This window comes from Neopelma chrysocephalum, unplaced genomic scaffold, assembly GCF_003984885.1.
Source record: "Neopelma chrysocephalum unplaced genomic scaffold, ASM398488v2 Primary Assembly neopelma1_96814, whole genome shotgun sequence".
In the NCBI taxonomy this organism is placed as follows: Eukaryota; Metazoa; Chordata; class Aves; order Passeriformes; family Pipridae; genus Neopelma; species Neopelma chrysocephalum.
Window position 1 is genome coordinate 1,674,552 of NW_020925458.1, and position 18,659 is coordinate 1,693,210.

Sequence of the window (18,659 nt, forward strand, 5' to 3'; positions counted from 1 at the left end):
TAAACAGTTGAACCTGGGCAGCAGTTGACAAGAAATTCATGTCACACACTGGTGATGAAAGGGAAGTTAAATTTTTCAAGCTTATCACATTGGTAGTTTAGGGAAATTGTTAATAATCACAAAATCATTTGTGATAAAGTGTTTCTTGCTGTGATACTTACTGATCGTAAAGCTTGTACTTCACTGGCTGTAGAATTGTATACTATTAATTAAAAAGGCCCTTGCAATTTAGGTGAGTACTTGAGGTAAAAAGAGCAGTTATCTTTAATTTGAATTCTTTTGAAAGACTGAAAAAAGGAACTGCTTGAAAGGCAGGTACTATCTCTAATTTCCCATAAATTCATCGTATATATTATGATAATTGTATGTAAAGCAACTGAGGGAAGGAGATGTACTGCAAGTGCGTTTCATTAACTTTGAGAGCTGCTTCAGTGAATATAGATAAACCATGCACTATCCATTGTGGGAAGGTTTACTTTGTGTGTGTGTGTTTGATGTAATACAACTCTTCTCACACCTAGATGGACAGAATGGCTGAGAAATCAGGCAGTAGAGAGAACAATATTAACTTAACATCGACAAGTGAGAATCAGCTAATTGTGTTTCCCTTGCTTTTAGTGCTTCTGAACATCTAGGTTTGTTTCTCTGCAGTCTGTGCTTTGACCTCTTCAACTTCTGTATGGCTGCACAGCCTTCACTCATATTACAAAAGCAAGGTATGTTGGGGTGGAAGGTCTGTGACAAGACATGAGGCAATGACAAGCTGCTTCGAAAGCTGTCAGGGGCTGATTGTCCTTCAAGGCCACCAGTGCTTCTTTATGGCACTGACTCATAGTAGTGATTGTGTGTCTGTTTGACTAGAGAAGAAATTGGTTGGCATTGGTGTATTTTATACACCTTCTCAAAGATTTATGTTATCAATAACTGAAATAGTTGACACAACTTGCTGGGTTTTTTAAAAACTCGTTGTAAAACTGGGTAGTTTCTTGTGTGCAGGAGGAAGCAAAACAATTTGTCTGAGCAGGTGTTTGCATAGACTGCCCAAGTAAAATTTGAGCAACTGTGAAATCCATACCTGTGAGCTGATGAACTGTGCAGAACTATTTCTTCAGTTCTATTTTGTATGTACTTGGGATATAAGCCAGATGCTTATAATTATTTGTAGTTTGGCTCATTGTATGTTCCAGGTGCTAAGGAAATAGCAGAGCTACTTTGCTATCTCTCCATTCTACATGAGTGTGGCAGATCACAAGGTACATGGCTGGAACCACAGGGATTAGAGCAGCTTTGTTCTTCTGGAGGAATGTGTTGCTGGAAGTATTAACTGTTCTGGTTTCTTTCAGTGAGGCTAGTTGGCTCTGCAACAGGTAACATTTGTCAGTAGTTGAGACTCTAAACAATCTTTATGCTGTCATTGGTAATATCCATAGCATGTTATAGAATCATAAAGGCTGTAAAAAAACCTTGAAGATCCTCAAATCCAACCTTCAACTGAACACTACCGTGCCCACGAAAACCATAGCAAGAAGTGCTACGTCTGCTTGTTTTTTGAACACTTCCAGGGATGGTGACTCCATCACTTCTTTTGGCTGCCTGTTCCAGTGCTTAACCATTCTTTCAGTGAAGAAATTTTTTCATAATATCCAACCGAACTTCCCTTGGCACAACCTGAGGCCATTTCCTCTTGACCTGTCACTCATTACTTGAGAGAAGGGACCTACCATCACCTCGCCACAATCTCCTCTCAGGTTGTTGTAGAAAGCAATAGCGTGCCCCCTCAGCCTTTTTTTTTCCAGCCTAAACAACTCCAGTTCCCTCACCAGTTTTGTTGTCCTTCTCTGGACATGCTCCAGTACCTCAGTGTCCTTCTTGTAGTGAAGGACACAGGATTCAGGGTGCAGCCTCATCAGTACTGAGGACAAGGAGACTATCATTGCCCTAGTCCTGATACAAGCCAGGATACCATTGGCCTCTTATGTCACGGTAGCTCAAATTTATTCAGGAATAGAGGTCAGTTTTGCTGATATTTATTCTCACTGCGCAAACAGTGGGAAGATTCAAGAGGTGATTTAACTTGGTCTTGCTCAAGTGCTCTACTGAAAGACTCCTCAAAAAAAACCCCTTTTTTTTTCCTCCTCTAAAGGGAGGAAAAAAGGGTCTTTGATTTTTTCCCCATAAGGGTATTTTCTCGTACTTCCTCTTATTTTCTGTTACTTTTAGGTATGTTTTTTGCAGGTTTCATTTATTCTGCCTTCGTAAGAAAAAAGGTCTGAAAATGTCAGCAACAGGACCGTGGCCCTTGTAATTTTAATGCTCAAAAGCATTAGTGACACTTGTAATGCTCAAAGGCATGAGCTGCCTTTGAGGTGTCTCCCAATTACTCCCCATGTTTAAAGAGGAAGTAATGACCTAAATCCTTGATTTAAAAGTCCTGGTAACCAACCCCTGAGGCTCAGTAATGTGATCAAATCCTCCTCCACCAGCTTTTTACAGCCCACTAAGGGCATAAGTAAATGTTGCTTGGGGAGTGAGCAAAGTACCAAAGAAATATTTGATAAGGATTAAAATAATAATTTCTCCTTGCCTCCAGAACAGGAAAGGGGTGAACGAGGGACAGGGGAATGGGACCCACCCAACCGCCTCTGGTATATTTTTAATAGCTGCTATTCCTGCTTCTTATTTCTGCTTACATGTAGCTATGATTTGGACATCATGGGAATGAGTTTGTTACCTTGTAGTATGGGATGTGATCCTTTCTGTATGCTCTGCAGTGTCTGATTTTTAGCCTGGGAATGCTGGGCAGACTCACAGAACCCAAGGGAATTGGGAAAGGAGGGTCTTTGATGGGGAGTGACATAGAAATGGTTTACTTGGGTGAGTTTGAGACCTCATTAGGAGAGACCATATTTGACAGAGATAGAAGGGAAATGGAAGAGTCCTGTATACTCTTTTGTACGAGACAATGTAGAGGTACAGGAGATAAAGCAGGACAAATATCTACCCTTTTCCTAGTTTTCTTGATTTCTTTCCCTGGTATAACTCAGTGTGCTGTCTTCATCTTCTACCTGTACTGAGGCTCCTGCTTTTATTTCAGTTCTTTTCCTGCCATGGAGTATCCCATCCATCTGGTGTCTCTCACAGCCTCCTTGCAAATAATCCATGAGAAGGCATTTTCTTCTCAGGAGTAGTTAAAACTTCTTCCCAAGTTTTCATTTATATTCAGTTATGTTTCCAAAGGTTAATACAGAATGCTTTGGCAGAACTTGATTGTGGCAGGATGCCTTCATTTGCTTCCTCTTTTTGGATTTTTCTAGGAATCAAGTGGCATCCACATTTTTGCTCATGTTCACTAGTTACTACATGTTTTCCTGTGCCTACCAAGATCAAGCATGTTCCAACCTGCTCGTTTCTTTCATTTGCGTATGCAGAATCATTGGTTTCACCCTGTGTGTATTAAGGTTATGCCTGCGTACGAATCCACTACTTTTTAATTAGTTTTAAACAACTTAAATTAGTTTTTAATTAGGTTTAAACAAGGTAGACTAAATGCCAAGTTACTAAGGTCGTTTCAGCCAAAATTCAAACCTGGTTCTATACCCAGTTGTGGATGAGAGAGGAGTAGAGAATTTCTCTTTATTAGAAAAGCTTAGTTGGGAGGAGGAATGGGGATAAGGAAAGAGGAAAAGCAGCTGTCATTTGAGATGTGTGGGCTCAGACTTGGCATATTAATCTGTACTTTTGACCTAGTGAGGACTATTCTAGCAACATCCAGGTTTTAGAGTAGCGGATTCTCACATTTTTATGGAAGATTTCACGTTCTGCTGTAACTGTCAGTTTCTGATATGTGTAATTCTGTTTTCTTTTCTTGATTCTCTCTCTCTCCTTTTTTTTTTCTCAGTAATTTGCTTATTGCACTTGTTGCCCACTCTTTTTCTTTTTTCTGGTGGAGACTGTGTACAACGTATAAAGTGGTCTCAGATCTTCAGTGTGACTCAACTGCTATGCATACATTGCTTAACAGGACATAGTCTGAGAGGGGAATAATTTGTTTTTAGGAAGTTTTCACATCAAGTGGGATGGTATCCTTCATCAGAGGATGCATCCTTCCATTACACTGTCTTGCTGTCAACAAAAGCCTGTGTCTGGTAAAAAGAAGCACAAGGGAAGACTCTGTGATGCTTTACCACTTCTTAGGTTATTTTGATTTTAGAGGGTCTCTAACATGTTTTGTCGATTATGATAGTCATCTAACTACCTTAACTTCTTTTCTCAAAAACAGTCTGCTGTATTCCTTCTTGCAATTCTGGCTGTCTGTCCGAAGTGACTGGCAGAATCTGTCCCACCTTACACACTATCCTTAGATGTGGTCATGATGACGTGTGCTGCTTATGCCAGTAGGTTAATGAGGTCAAGTGTTAAATGGTGATATTGTCTATGAACACTTTTCAGGGGGATGGGAAACATCTGCCAAATGAGATAAACTTCACTTCTTTTAGAACCTATCAGCCCTGAATGGGGATTGCAGAGTAACAAAAGACTTTCTGTGAGTTTGTTTTATTTACTGCTCAGAATAGTGCAGAGGGCATTAAGTCTGTAGTAGTACCACAGAGTCACTAAGAGTCTGGTTTCTGTTGCAGGCATGAGGGATATCTTGGTCACCTATTAGGTACTGAACAGTACACCCACAACCTTTCGTAGAGATGTTCACAGGAGTCTCACATTTATTACCTAATTATCTCTTTACCGAATGCTAAAGAGTAGTTGAGAATGGAAGTCCTAAACACTTTACAGAATCACTGTGTTGTGTTACTTCAAGAGGTGTTAAATATGTTGTTATATGACATCTATGTCTTTCTCTCAATGCTTTTTTTCCCTGTGGTATGATTTGATTTCTTTCTTATTCACACCTTTGTGTTGAACTCTGTGTGTTCAGGAGAGTTTCTTTCTCTTTCCCCTCCCTGAGGTTTTCTCTATATACTACAACTGAAACATGAAACTGAGACACTGGGGAGTGTTATAGTAAGGGTTGAATTTTAAAATTGGGGGGTTTTTTGTCTGTTTAAGCACTTTGGAGAGTTAAACAGCATTTCCTTCATCGTTTTACTTAGTTTTTTCAAATATTTACCTTCCTTGAAAGGAATTGTGAGATAGATCTTTCTTTACTAGATATTTTGTGAAACGAAGAATTGTGTTGATATCTAGGCTACCAGTATTTCACAGCATGAATTTAGGGAAATGGTTTAGACCCTTGTACTTAGGAAAGGTGACAGTGTTTTATGTAAAGCACCCTAGTACTGAAGTGCAACAGGAACTGAAAATATTAAGATTACTATGCATCATTAGCAGAGTTGTGCAAACAGGTACAAATTGTCTAGGATAGTGGAAATGATCTGATGGCAATGAGTTTGTCACTGACAGAAGCATACTCTATCTTTTGCAGCAAAGCTGCATTGTGGGGTTTTGTTTGTTAACAAATATATACTAAAGAATGCTATCAGTAATCTAAAAAATTAAGGCCGTGGTCTGACTTTTTCTGTTATTTGGTGATGGTTTTTTACATTTTCTTTTTGTCTGTATGCCGGTCAGAGGGATGTAATTGCTCTATGACCTTATTTGCTTTAACAAAAGGAAACTTAATTCAGTTATTATTTGATGAATTGGCAGACAGGAATCATGATGTTTAGTTTGGGTAAAAGTGTGGATGGACTGTTTCTTGCATGTACTAGTGGTCAAACTCTTTACTAAGTACCAATTAAGAAAAAAGATGTATTTAGAAGATTGCTTACTGGTAGATGAGTAGATGTGGCAAATGCTTATGGGCAGGAGAGGGATCTCCATTTATAGATACTGGAATGCTTGGTCGGGAATGGTACGTTCAGACATTGAAATCCTAAGCAGAAATTAGTAATTGTATTTTGTTAGCTAATTGTAATATATATTTAACAAATCCAAGAACTACTAGTATTTACAGTGATTTGTGGTTTGTTTAGGAGCTTAAAGCTTGCATAAAGAGCGGAGAGACTGTGATCGGTTTTAAACTTCAAGTTCAATTCAGTGGGTCTCAGCAATTTGCTAGTACCTAAAAATGTATGCACAAAAACCTATTTCTTAGAGCACCTAGTTCAGATGGTGATGTCTTACTCAGTATACTTTGCAAGTTACAGAAAAACCTGCCTGTAATACACTGTATTGCACTTGTATTCTAGATTTAGCTCCAGCTTATCTAATTGATTGTATTCAATGAAATAAAAAATGTCAAAGAGTCTGTAGTATCTTTAACAGGCATTTTTTGTGGGAGGCTAGCTCGGTTTTTCATTGCATCGTGATCATAGCTTGCTTTTGTCATCTTTTCTTTAGCCACATTCTGGTTTGCCTTGGGAAATGATTCATGAGGTCTGTGCTTCTTTGCAACAGCTTGTTCCAAACCCAGCAGACAGATCTGAAATTCTTGTTTTGTCAGAGCTGAGGTGAAGCTGCAAATAAGTATGCATAATATGCTGAAAAATTCTGTAGAAAACTGAAGTGGCTGGTAAGTCTGAGATTGATCTAGGAAAAAGCCCTTCTTGTTCTGTTATTTAGAGAATAGTATCCTACATTTCGAAGAGATCACCTTAGGTAGATTCAAATTCCTTTACCGCTTTTAGGCAAGACTGAAACATCGTGGTTGTGGAGTTGGAGTGGGGTCTTGAAGGGAGAACTAATGTGTCTTGGTTCGCATTACTGAGTGGATACCTTTGCAGAACTTTCCAGTGAGTTCCCACTACAAAAAAGACATTGAAAAGTGGGTGAAAGCCCTAGTCTTCAGGGCTCAGAGGCAAAACTTATGTTGGAATTTGATTTATGTACTGAGAAACTGGAGTGTTTTAAGTTTTTTTCTAGTTTTCTGTCATCAGAGAGACTTTTAAAAAGAGTGAAATATTTGTCTAGTGGAAATTTTGTAATGTATCTTTTTTATAAACAACTTATCAGTTGTTAAATACTGTTATGTTATAAATGTTTAATCTTTATTTTATATTGCCTTTTCATAAAGGAACTGATAATAGCACAATCTGTAACAGCACATTTTGAAATCCAGAAAAGAACACTGTATCTTCTTGTCTGATCTTCTATATATCATAGACCAGTTAGTAACATTTTGGTTTTCTTCCTCCACCAAGTTCAGTAACACAGGTTTATCTAAAGCCTATTTTGCAACAGTGCATCTATTCTTCATGTTTTAAAGTCAGGAAATACAGAATCTACTTCTTTGACTGTTTGTTTCAGTAATGTGATATTCTTGTTTCTGAGAGAGAGAAAAAAAAAGTTGTATATTAATAGATATTTATTCTAAAGCTATTATATGCCCTATTTAAATAATTAATTTTCCATTATGATTTTTATTTCTTGAATCTATGTCAGAGAGTCTACTTGAGCTTTTTAGTTTATTGGGGCACAATTTTCATACTCTTGTGTTCTGCAATTTTCTTATGGTGTTTCAGGATATAGTATCAAGAATCATGAAAAAAGTTTTGTGTCATTCTTATCTCAGAACTTGGGGTAAACAGCAATATGAATATAGAGAGCTCTAAGTTTATCCTACTTTGAAATATTTTCTTTCGCTTTAGAAGTAAAGTGTACAATTGAATGCTTAATCATACTCAAAACAGAGTTCTGTAAATACACATGATGATAATTTGACTTTTTTTCAGTGTGGGAGGGAAGCACAAGTCTCTTGGTTTTTTAAAACGTACAAGAGAACACAGACTATTTTAAATGTTACATTGTAGAGATATGTTTGTCTTAACTAAAAGTTTCTTTCTCCTTGTCGCTTTTATTGGAGTTTTGCAGAATCTCTGCTAGTGGTATATTTTTTGATGAACCTTTGTTTACTTTCAGAGCCCTGAGTTTTCTGGCCTCCATTTTTTTCTGACTGTCTGTGTTTATAGAGATAACATGATCTTGGCAAAGCATGTAGTGCAGTATCTTTGCAAAAGCTGGCTGGTATTTCAGATAGGAAACAAGTGGAGAACTCTCAGGCCATTGATGATTAAGGAAACATTAAGTAAACTATCAAGCAAGTACATTTTCCTGAATTATACAGATAAAACGTCAACATTGCTGTTGTAAATTATTCAACAATATGAAGCATTAACATAGGGTTTAGAAAAGGAATGTATTCCTTTTGTAGAAATGCTTCAACCTCTCTACTGAAGAATAACAAGAAACCACAATATTTATATATATTGTAATTGAACTCTAAATCATTATTTTGTAGGCTTGTGAATGCATTTATATAGTCTTGATTTTTAGAGTATTACTATTTAATTAAACCTTTGTTTATGGAAATCACTTGATTTCAAATGTTTCTGTGGCAGTGTCTCACAAGATTGTTGATTGTATGTCTCAGAGGGTCTTTTTTGTGTTTTGTTGTATTGCATTATGTGACCATACCCCGACTCTATAAGGATTTATAAATGTGATTTAGTTTGTGCACAATGCCTATTCATAGCCTTTTTGAGTCTGTAGAAAGTGAAAGTTGTAGAGCAGGGAGGCAGGTGTAGTGCTTTTGTTTTGCTTTTTGGCTTTTTGTTTGGTTGGGTTTTGTTCTTTTTTTTAGGGGTGGTGGGGTGGTGGTATTTTTTAAGGTAGTTTTTTTATTAGCTGGATTAGAGCTTCAGGCTCTAATCTCACACAGTTTTTTAGCTGCTTCTGCATAAGCTTCTTCTACCAAAGAAAACTTAGATAAATATGTAAGACATTTTACAGAGATTACATTGTATAGAATTACATTTTCTACAAACAAAGGTAATTCAAAGTTAAGCACTTGTAAATAATAATAGTGTTCCAGGTTCCTGTAACTGATGTGTGATTGTAAAGAGCTAGGTTTCCTCTACAAAACCTTAAGCACTTTTCCAAAGGCAAGAAGGAAGGAGGGGAATGACACCAAAATCCCCTAGAAAACCCTGCACCATAAGGAGGGAATTTGTACACAAAATATGCATCAGATCTGACCTTTTGATTATACAGTTTCTAAACTGAAGATACCTTGAAAAAGCAGGGTAGGCTGAAGGATGAAGAAAGTATTTCTGGAGAGTCCAGAGGAGACACTGACATCTACTGCTCTTGGCTGTTCAGAAGAGTTTGCTGATTCACTCTGACTTAGATGTTATCCTGTTTACATGCTAACAGTTATTTCTGCAAAGAGCTAATTTGTTGAGGCACATGTTTTCAGATTCTCCTCAGATAGTGTAAAAGCTGGGGTAGAAGACTTCCTTCATCCGGATGTTTTCCCATTTTTCATGGCTCTGTCTCAGATTTACTAGACTTGCTCTTCCCCATATTTTTCACAGAAAAAAAGTTACAGGAAACAAGATCATGTGTGTTTTATCATGCAGCATATTATGCAATTTTCTTGTCCAAGACTACTTTATCCTTTGCTTCTGTCAGGTGGTGAAAACTTGGAGAGGAAAGAAACCAAAGAACCCACAAAAGTGGGTGAAGAACATAGTAGATCTTTTTTTCTTTTTGTAGACAGACGAGCTGGTTGGGGTTGTCATTATATTCTCCATGATACTTTACCCTGTATCGCAAAGTGTAAAAGTGTACTTTTAGTCTCTAAAGGTAGATATTTAGAAGTTTAGCAAAGAGTAGTAGTTTCAGTCATGGTTGAAACTGGAGATGCCTTTTCATCTAGAACAATAGAATAAAGAGGCATAGTGATACCATTCTGTGCAATTATTTCTCACAGTGACTGCAAATTTCCTTAATCTGTCTTTGAGGTTTGAGTAGCAGTTTTTTCTTAAGCAGTTCTAATACTTGGCTAGTAATCAGGATCTTTCTATACATCATTCATTCCCCACTTCTTTTGTTTAATGTTTTTGTTTCGTTTTTTTTTTTTATGTTGCTATATTCAATCTGTGTTGGAAGAGAAGAGCCATAAAATGAAAGTCACTTAAACCATGAAGAAGAAAGGAGGTTTTTAAACATTTTTTTGATACTTCTTGTCTTTATGTTGTCCCTTCCTCCTTTTGTGTACCTGCTACTTGCCTACAGGAGACTTTCTGCCCTTTCACCCTGCCCCATAATCTTCTGCTGCTGTTTTACAGTAAAATTCTAGCTCTTCAGTCCTCTTGAGTGTCTGCACAGTGTAAACACATTTGACAGTTACTGCAGTAGTTTTACCAAGCTCTGAGGAGGGAAGTTGCCAGACTGGGAAAGTGAGATAAGAGTGCAAGAAAAGAGAGACAGTGGAATTCAGGAGGAAAATCCAAAAGAGTTTAAATTTTTAAAATCCAGGTAAAAGCTTCCTGAACAAATGCAAGCTGGGCGATTTATCCAAACAGCCAATGGCAGCTGGAAAGAGTTATGACTGGTTTTCCTCCCAGAAATGTTTGCTGGGAGAAATCCTTTACCTTTTGTGAAGGAAGAGAACCTTGTATTTTATTCCAGTATATAACTCTAATTGATGAAACTATTGCATTGTTATTTGCCTAGAAGGTATCTTTTTTATAGGCTCAGAACTCCAGATCACATCTGTAGTTGGAGAGGATAAAAAACTTTGTCAAAGGTCTGACATCCTTCAGAGGTACCACACTACAGCAAGTAGTGGGTCTTTGCTGTTCTCTTTCTTCCATAGTTAAGCTGTTGAGAATTGACATTTAACTGAGAAATCCCTGCCTGCCACAGGAGAAAGGACAGAAGGCTGAGAGAAGAGTAACAGTTTCGAAATATTTGTGATACAGCTGATGTCTGCTGGGCCACGCTGATAAACTGGCATCTGTTTTGCAACTGTTTATGCTATTCTTTGGCCCTGCAGAATTGTAGCAACAAGTGTTGGTTCATGTTTTGACAAATCGCTCTTCAATTATGCGAATTGCATTTGGAAAAGAATAGCTTTCTTCCTTCAAAAGTGTTTTCCAGCATTACTTCCCCACTGTTTCAATCTTGCAATGTTTAAGAAAGTCAAGTAATTTGACAGACAACTTCACTGCTGTTGCTGTTGTACTTTTTTGTTTTGTTTGGACTTTCAATATTTGTTTTAACTTGTGAGTGTAGCTGTAACTGTCTTAAGTATTCTCTAGAGGTCATTAGAGGGTTTTTACCTAGCTGGTATTTTTAACAAAAATGCTTTTTAATAGAAAAAATACTTTTTTTCTGTTTCAGTGGTGTCAGAATATTTTTTTCCACGTTGAAATGTTATTTTTTTGTTTAACCTTTTTTTATTGTCTCCTGATTTTTTGGAAATGCACTGGTAGTCATTTTTACATAGAAACAAGTGCTTTAGTTGTTCAGTATAGGACAGTGGTTTGCTATTTTTTTTAAAAACAAAAGCCACAGAATGAGACTAGTGGCAAGGAATCTTCCTTTCTACTTTGAACTAATTTGCTCCGTGCACACAGGAGCATTCGCAATTCCTATTTTATGTCTTTCTGAAAGAAATCAAAAGATCAATTAAGGAAGACCTATGCACCACTAATTAACACATATTTCATGGTCTGAGCTATTAAGCTGAATTCAGTACAGTTAACAAAACGAAGTCTAGTATGTTGTGGCATACTTGTGAAAATATCACTTAGTCCTAATTTTGCTGTTGTCATCTTTTATTGCATGACTTTAGAAGAATTTGAGAGATGCGTAAGGGAATAATAGTGACTTGGTGACATTTTTCACATGCTTCATGCAAAAGGTCTTTCTGACCCATTATGGTTACTTTTTCTGTGTCTTCTGTGCACATAAAGCTGTGCAGATAATGGTGGCCCTGAATGAATTGAGGATCCTCAGATGCCACTGTCTTGGGACATAATCTGTGCCAAAATGATTGGGCAAGCTTTTGAATTGCTTGGAAATTTTCTGATGAAATAGTCTTTTGCTGATATTTATCAGCATGGTGAAAGTGAAATTTTTTGCAGATATGGACCAATTTTTGCCAAAGTTATGATGGAACATAAGCAGAGCTGTTGCTTGTGGGCAGGTATTTGATTTGGTTACTTTCTTGATAGCTCACCTACTCGGCAGATTATTGTGGTGCTGAGGCTTCTACCATGTGTTGCTCATTCTGTTTTTCCGACAGCAGCCACAGATAGTTTTCTTCCTGCTGCAATAAGCTAGAGCATTGACTTGGTTCTGTTGTGAAGAACTTGGAAATCAAAATTTTTAAAATTCTAATCAGGATTGAAAGATTAAAATCCTCATATTAACAGCTTCTATCCAGTTAGTCCCTGTGTGTCATGCAAGCGCCCCAGGCCAGGATCATTACTCTTTCCTCATGCAAAAGTTCATGGACTGTTGCTGAATTGCAGATACAAGTAGTGGTTTGCCAAGAGAAAACTGTAAGCAAATGTTATCTTTGCTTCTCCACTTTTTTTTAGTGTGTTTTGCCATTGATCTGTTAGTCTGTCATCTTCCTTCTCTATTTGCTTGCTACCATGTGCATAAAATTTTGATATATTAAAAAAATCTTGTGTAATATCAATATACAGCTGATAATACAGGAAATTTCCTTTGGAGTTACTTAACTTTTTGCAATTGTTTCTTGTATGAGCAGTTGTTTTCTTGTGTGACTTTACCTCATGGCAGGGCAACAATAGGCAGAGCGTATTAGAAAAAAGACCATGAAAACTGAAGTCGTGCTTATCCACAAAACATATTTGAATATGCTTTAAGATGATATTTTATATTTTTGTGGAAGTTGTTTTAAAAATCAGAATGAATATAACCTGGGAAAAGACAACAGAGTTTTAATGCAGAAGATGATGCACTAGAAGCACAGATTAACTTTATGTGTGAACTTGGCACCTGTTATCTAAGCAATGGAAAAAGGTTTTCAAATTTTCCAGATTGCTTAGTATTTTAAAAGTATTGTTGAATACTTTGATAAAGTTAGTCAGGAGATTGTTTTCTTATTAATATGTGTTGGAAATATGTGAGTCTCTTGCTGTGAATTTTTTGTGAAATTCTGTACCATGTTTTGACTGAACAAGCACTTCATAACCTCTTGTTGGTCCATTAAATAAACTGACATTTCTGTACAAGCTGATGTTTTAAAAATACAATACTATATTGCCTGACAGAGTAGCCTATGAATTTGGTTCATTGAATCTAGTATACTTTTGTTTTTAAAGAAACCCAACAAACCTGCATATGCAAAGCATATCAGACTCAGATAAGCAAGGATACTACATGTTGTATGCAGAACATAAATGCTGTTGTTATATTTTTAAAATTTTAAAGTTCTAGAAGAATAACAAACCATGCTGAGTACATGTTATGGGAAAGTTTAGTTGTGTTTGTGTATTTAACCGAACTGTGAAGACTGTAATTAAAAATTAAGTATACATATTAAATATAAAACAAATGCACTAGCCAAAACAACTGCAAGCAGGAAAACTACTGACTTTTTTTCTTAGTCTAAGTTTGGGTCTAGAGGTAAAAACTTTATTTTGGTGGTCTTGTAGCAAGACACTTAGTCTTTGGAACCTAGTGATGTTCTACCACTACTGACTAATGTAAGACCTGTTAGCACTTTCTGTGATACTTTGCTACAGTCTTAAACACCTACCCACCATTACTTGGGAAGGCTTTCATGATTGATGTTTGCAATGTTCAGTCAAACTCCTTGAAAGAAAAATTGGTGTATAAGCAGATGGAAGGTGTGCACATGGCTGTCATTTTCAGTTTACTGGCAGTAAACATATTGAGTTGTTGGGAGACAGCCTGTATCTTCAAGACTGTACTTGTCAATGGAAAATACTTTTTAATCTTTCTTCTCTCTCTGGTAAATGGAGTAGTTGGTGACATAGGCACAAACACTAATTGTGTTTATAGCAGTTCTGGTGGCTTGCTGAAAAGTGACTGTTTCAGATTGTAGAATCTCATCTGCATAACAAATTCTGTATTGTGTTCTTTGCAGAGAGTGTCAACTTGGAGATGATGGACTAATGTATTTTGACAGAGTTTCATTAGAGTCTTAAGTTAATTTTTAAATTGGCATTTAAATCCTTGCAGCTGCCAGAAATGTAAGCTGGTGTAGACTTGAATAAATCAGAGGGAAAGAGGAAATGGGAGACCTAGGTCATTGGCAAGATGGTGCACTGTGAGATTGCTACAGCAACTCTGCTGCTGAAAGAATAAGTTGTGTCAGATGAGACTTATTCAGCCTGAAAGTATGTGAACTGAATAGTTTTATAAGGCCTTAATGCAGATCCTGTAAATGAGTATTTCTTTACGTGTGTGCTGAAGAAAAAGTTGATTCTCTCTTAAAAAAAAAAAAAAGGAGGAGAGAAAGAGAGAAATATTTTACTATAACCTCCAAGCTGAACAGGTTCATGGTGGTTTTCATCTCTGAGTTTCCATGCTTCTTGTCCAGAGCTATAGGCTGCTCTTTCATAAGCAAGCAATCATTTTTGTTTGTCATATGAAGAATAGACTTGATATTAGGCTGCTTTATCAATTTTTTGCATTTGAAATGCAAACTGCGGTATCACTGAGCTTATTCAAAATGTTGCAACCCTTATTCTACCGGGCTTGTGGAAAAACTATGTAGTTAAACACAGGTAAGCATTCATGCAGTTTTTCTCAAAGTAAGAAGCCTGAATGGGAATTGTGAATGCAAGGTAGTTCTGAGCATGGAACAGTACTTTTAAAATAGAAAATAATTTAGAATACTCACAGTGCCTCTTGATCTGAAACCTGCATGAACAGGTGGTGGTTCTCTCCTTCGTTTGAAGCCGGTGCTCTCAGATCAGTGTGTGTGGAATATGTGCTCAGTAGGTCAGTGATAGTCGGCTCAGCCCCAAACAACCCTCCCTCTCTCCTTCTGGCACTTCAGCACAGGTCTGGAAAACTTGCATTGACTGTACAGGACTTTGGATCAGATCCTGGTATGATCTGAAGCACCTGGAGGTGCATACGAAATACACAGCTGTCCAAGAAAGGCAAAACTTCTTATCTCTAAAGCTAGTATTGCAAGGGGAGAAACACTAATCATTGCCATTCACTCTGAATTGTGTGGGGAAAGAAGCTGAGTTTACTGCTCATTGAAATGGGTTCTTTTTTGGGGGGGACGGGGAGAGTGTGTGATATTTGTGATAGACTCAGTAGACACAACAAATAGCACTGAGGAAGCTGTATGTCTTCACTCCTGTTCAGGGAAATACCTGTCTGAAGAGTCATCAAACACAAAACTTGCAGAGTTCTCCTATTCTGAATTCTGCCTCCTTTGAACTTCCATTGTATTTTTCCCCCTTTATTCAGTTTTAAAATGAATTTTTGCCTCTCTGTCAGGCCCTTCCTTATCTGGGAGGATTACAAAGGGAATTTTTCTTTTTTCATTGCTGCAGGAAGCTGCTGTTGTACTTAAGAGCTTTCAAATGGAGTTTCCTGCAACCACAGAAATGTTGTGCAAAGAGAGCAAGGGTGGGCGTGCCCTTGTCCTTCCTGCAACAACAGTTGGTTTTAACTTCCATATGCATTGAAATGAGTACTTGCTGTCGGTTTTCAAACAGAATTAATTGTTCTGGTTAAAGGGAGCACTACTACGTGAAGTGAACATACCATGTCTCTTTTTGTGGTTACTTTTCCTTTTTCATTTCTATTTGCTTCATGTAATGCCATCTATAGTTTCTTAAACTGATGCTGTATTCACAGAAAAGAAAGACATGATTAGAGCAAAAAAGATTGGTAAATACGTATATGATCAGGTTTCTGATTTACACAGCACTTTCTTGCTAGAACTGAGCAGCAGTCTCAGTACCAAAAATGTATTTTTAGATTTTTTTTTTTTTACTGTGTATTTAAAAAAGCCTAAATTTAAAAAGTTCTTGTCAGACAGGAATTTGGGCAAATAAAATAGGAGTGGATCATTATCTGTATCTAAACACAGATTTGAATTCTTCAGTAATGATGCATTATATATTGCTTACAGCCATTAACCTTTTTTTTATATTCTGTTTTTATTGCAGGTACATTATGTTCCACCACTGCTTATGTGCCTGCTTTGTCTGACTTTCTGTGGATTTCAGCAGTGAGTGAGTGGCTTGTGACATGCTTATTTAAAGGGCTTCATCACTCCCATGTTTAATACAGAGATTTCTCTAGTGATAAAAAGGTAATTAACTGCTGGAAATTTATCTATAGTGAGAGAACGCACTCATCTTTGAACCTCTGAAGGCTAATTATCCTAGCCCTGAAGATTTCCCTAAAACACCCTCCTCCTGCCTCAAAAAAACCCCCAAACAAACACGAAAACTAAAACAACAAAAGACCCCACCTAAATTGAAAAAATATTCTGAATGGGGCAGTGAATGCTGCATATTATTAAATTGTGAAACTTTTGTATGTCATCCACATATTAGTGAAATTTCTTCCATAAGTCATGGTTTTCAGTCTCCTTAATTAATTTCTTGCTGGTCAGTTTACAAAGAACCATATGAATTAGTGCAGCCCGGGGTACCTGGTAAAAATTATTGTCAGGTGCATTGGAGGTACAGACAGCAACAGAGTGTATGTAAACAGCTTACATTGTAGATGCTGGTGATCATGGTTAGAGCAATATGGGAAATGATTAATCTTATCCTGTAGAAGCTGTGGCTTGAAATATTAACCAGATTAGGAATATTAAAATAATCCTGTTGGTTCAAATCATCTGTTCATCAGTGCCAGAATCAGATCTTTTATACTTAGTAGCTTTGATCTCCAAAACAAGACCTTTATATCCCTGATTCTGTAACCCATTCTTGTTATATGGATAATTGGATAGGCCATTTTTCTTTTTCACTTCTTGATTATGTCAAACATCCACTTTAAGATGTGTGTGGACTTGGTACTTTTTGGAAAACAAATACCTTTGTGGGGCTTAGTAACTTATCTACAAAAGACCCATTCTGGATATATTAAATCCTTTTTATTCAGCTGTGAGGATTGTTTACATTTACATTCTTTACCCAAACACAGAAATTCTTTTGAATTACAGTATGATAACAAATCTGTATACCCCAGAAAATAATACTCAAAGGTGTTCTGCAAACAGGTACATTAGTGTCTCCCGGTATGTTTAGTCTCAAGTCCCTCAACTTTTACAATAGTCAGAAGACTAGGTCATATTTTAAATATTCTGGATCAACAGCAATTAATTTTTTTGCCATGTTTAATGGTTCTGTTGTGCTAATACAGGGATATCTGGATGGAGCAAAGCAGGGAAGACTAACTGTGTTCAACTGGAGACTTGTTTGCTGAGAAATACACGTGAAAGCAGTTTTCTTTTGTTTTTCACACCATTGGTGAGTGCTGACCATGTGTTTCAGTTACTTTGCACATAGGGCCCTGTCCACATAACTGATTGTTATATGTATGAGATAGAGGCCAAGAAAATGTGCTTTCTATTTTTCAGCAAATAAACTGATGTAGGAATATTTCTTGCTTTCACCTCTTTTGTCTGCACTTGGATATAAAAGACAAATTTGAAACTTGAAAATTATTTAATTTGAAGTGGTGATGCAATTGTACAAATAGTATCTCTCGAGATTTTTTCGCATAGTTACATAGAACCTTTGAAATTAGTGCAACAAAAAGAACTGAGTGGAGTACTCTGTTACAGTCTTTACTTTGCATTTTTTACCACATTTTATTGGTATTTCTCATTCTTAGGTGTGATTAAGCAAGGTTCCCTTTGTGGTTTATTGAGTTTTTTAATATAGAAGGGGGGAATTATAAGGTTTTTTTGAAAGGAAAAGTATGTTTGTAAATACGCAAACTTTATGAAGAAGAGCGAGGCACAAGCCTCTCTGTTTAGTTCACTTCTGAAATTGGCCAGGTTTTTAGTTAGGTGTACCAACAATATTTCCATTCAGTGTTGGTTAGACATAATACCAACAAATTAAGATGAAGGGATCTGTCAATTCAGGTGAAGGTTCATATCAACAGCAGGTTAATATTGGAATATTTGAGGGAAACTTCTGTAGTAATTAAAGAATTCCTCTGGAGATAAAAGCTGTGAATATTTTGTAAAAGCAAGTAGTAGATCACAATCATTACATCTTTCATATTTTTGGCAGAAGTAGTGAGAAGTCTTTTAAATATTATGTTTTTAGAGATGTGGTGGTTATTTTCTTCTAAAAACCAAGAATTCTCTGGTGAGTCAAGGGAGATACATTTTTTTCCTTAATTCAATACTTCCTTGTTACATGTGCTACCTTTGGAGCTAAAAACACAAATCTTTTCATTTAAGGGTGGCTGACTATAAACGCAGCACAGGGAATCCATATCTTCCCTAGATCAGGGCCTAAGGAATGTAGGGAATGGCATTTGCATCTAGACTTTAAGATTTGTATGTTTATGATACACTGTCTCTTTTTGTTGCTTAGTTTTGGAAGTAAAATGCTGCATGTTTCTTTTGGTGAGGGTGTCTTTTTTTCTTTTTTCCTTCCCCCAGAATTACCCTCATGGTAAAATAGCTTTATCCTCTGTATGTGTTCTATCACATAACTCATGAAGTTGATGTTTTTCTTTTTTAAGGTATTTAGCCTTTTTTTCCCTGCCGTTATGACTGTTGATTTCTGTAGCACACGTCATCTTTAGCCCACATAAACGTATAGTCATGCACTCATCCTTTCCTACGTAATTGTAGTTAGGAGCAGCAAATAATTAAAAAAAAAAATCATCATGTTCGAAACAGCTCTTTTATG

The 18,659-nt window shown here is 36.8% G+C and overlaps 1 protein-coding gene across 6 annotated transcripts in view; it reads left to right on the forward strand.

The window, feature by feature from the left end:
* The window catches only part of JAK2 (Janus kinase 2), an 85,881-nt gene that overhangs the window by 19,625 nt on the left and 47,597 nt on the right, over nt 1-18,659 (forward strand). For 5 of the 6 annotated variants that reach the window (XM_027709568.1, XM_027709567.1, XM_027709571.1 and 2 more), the window contains 2 exons: nt 15,939-16,084; nt 17,149-17,255. The gene's annotated coding sequence lies outside the window, so the exon portion shown is untranslated. Of the gene's footprint in view, nt 1-4,469; nt 4,544-15,938; nt 16,085-17,148; nt 17,256-18,659 lie in introns of those variants that run through there. The other variant, XM_027709573.1, reaches the window with a different exon arrangement.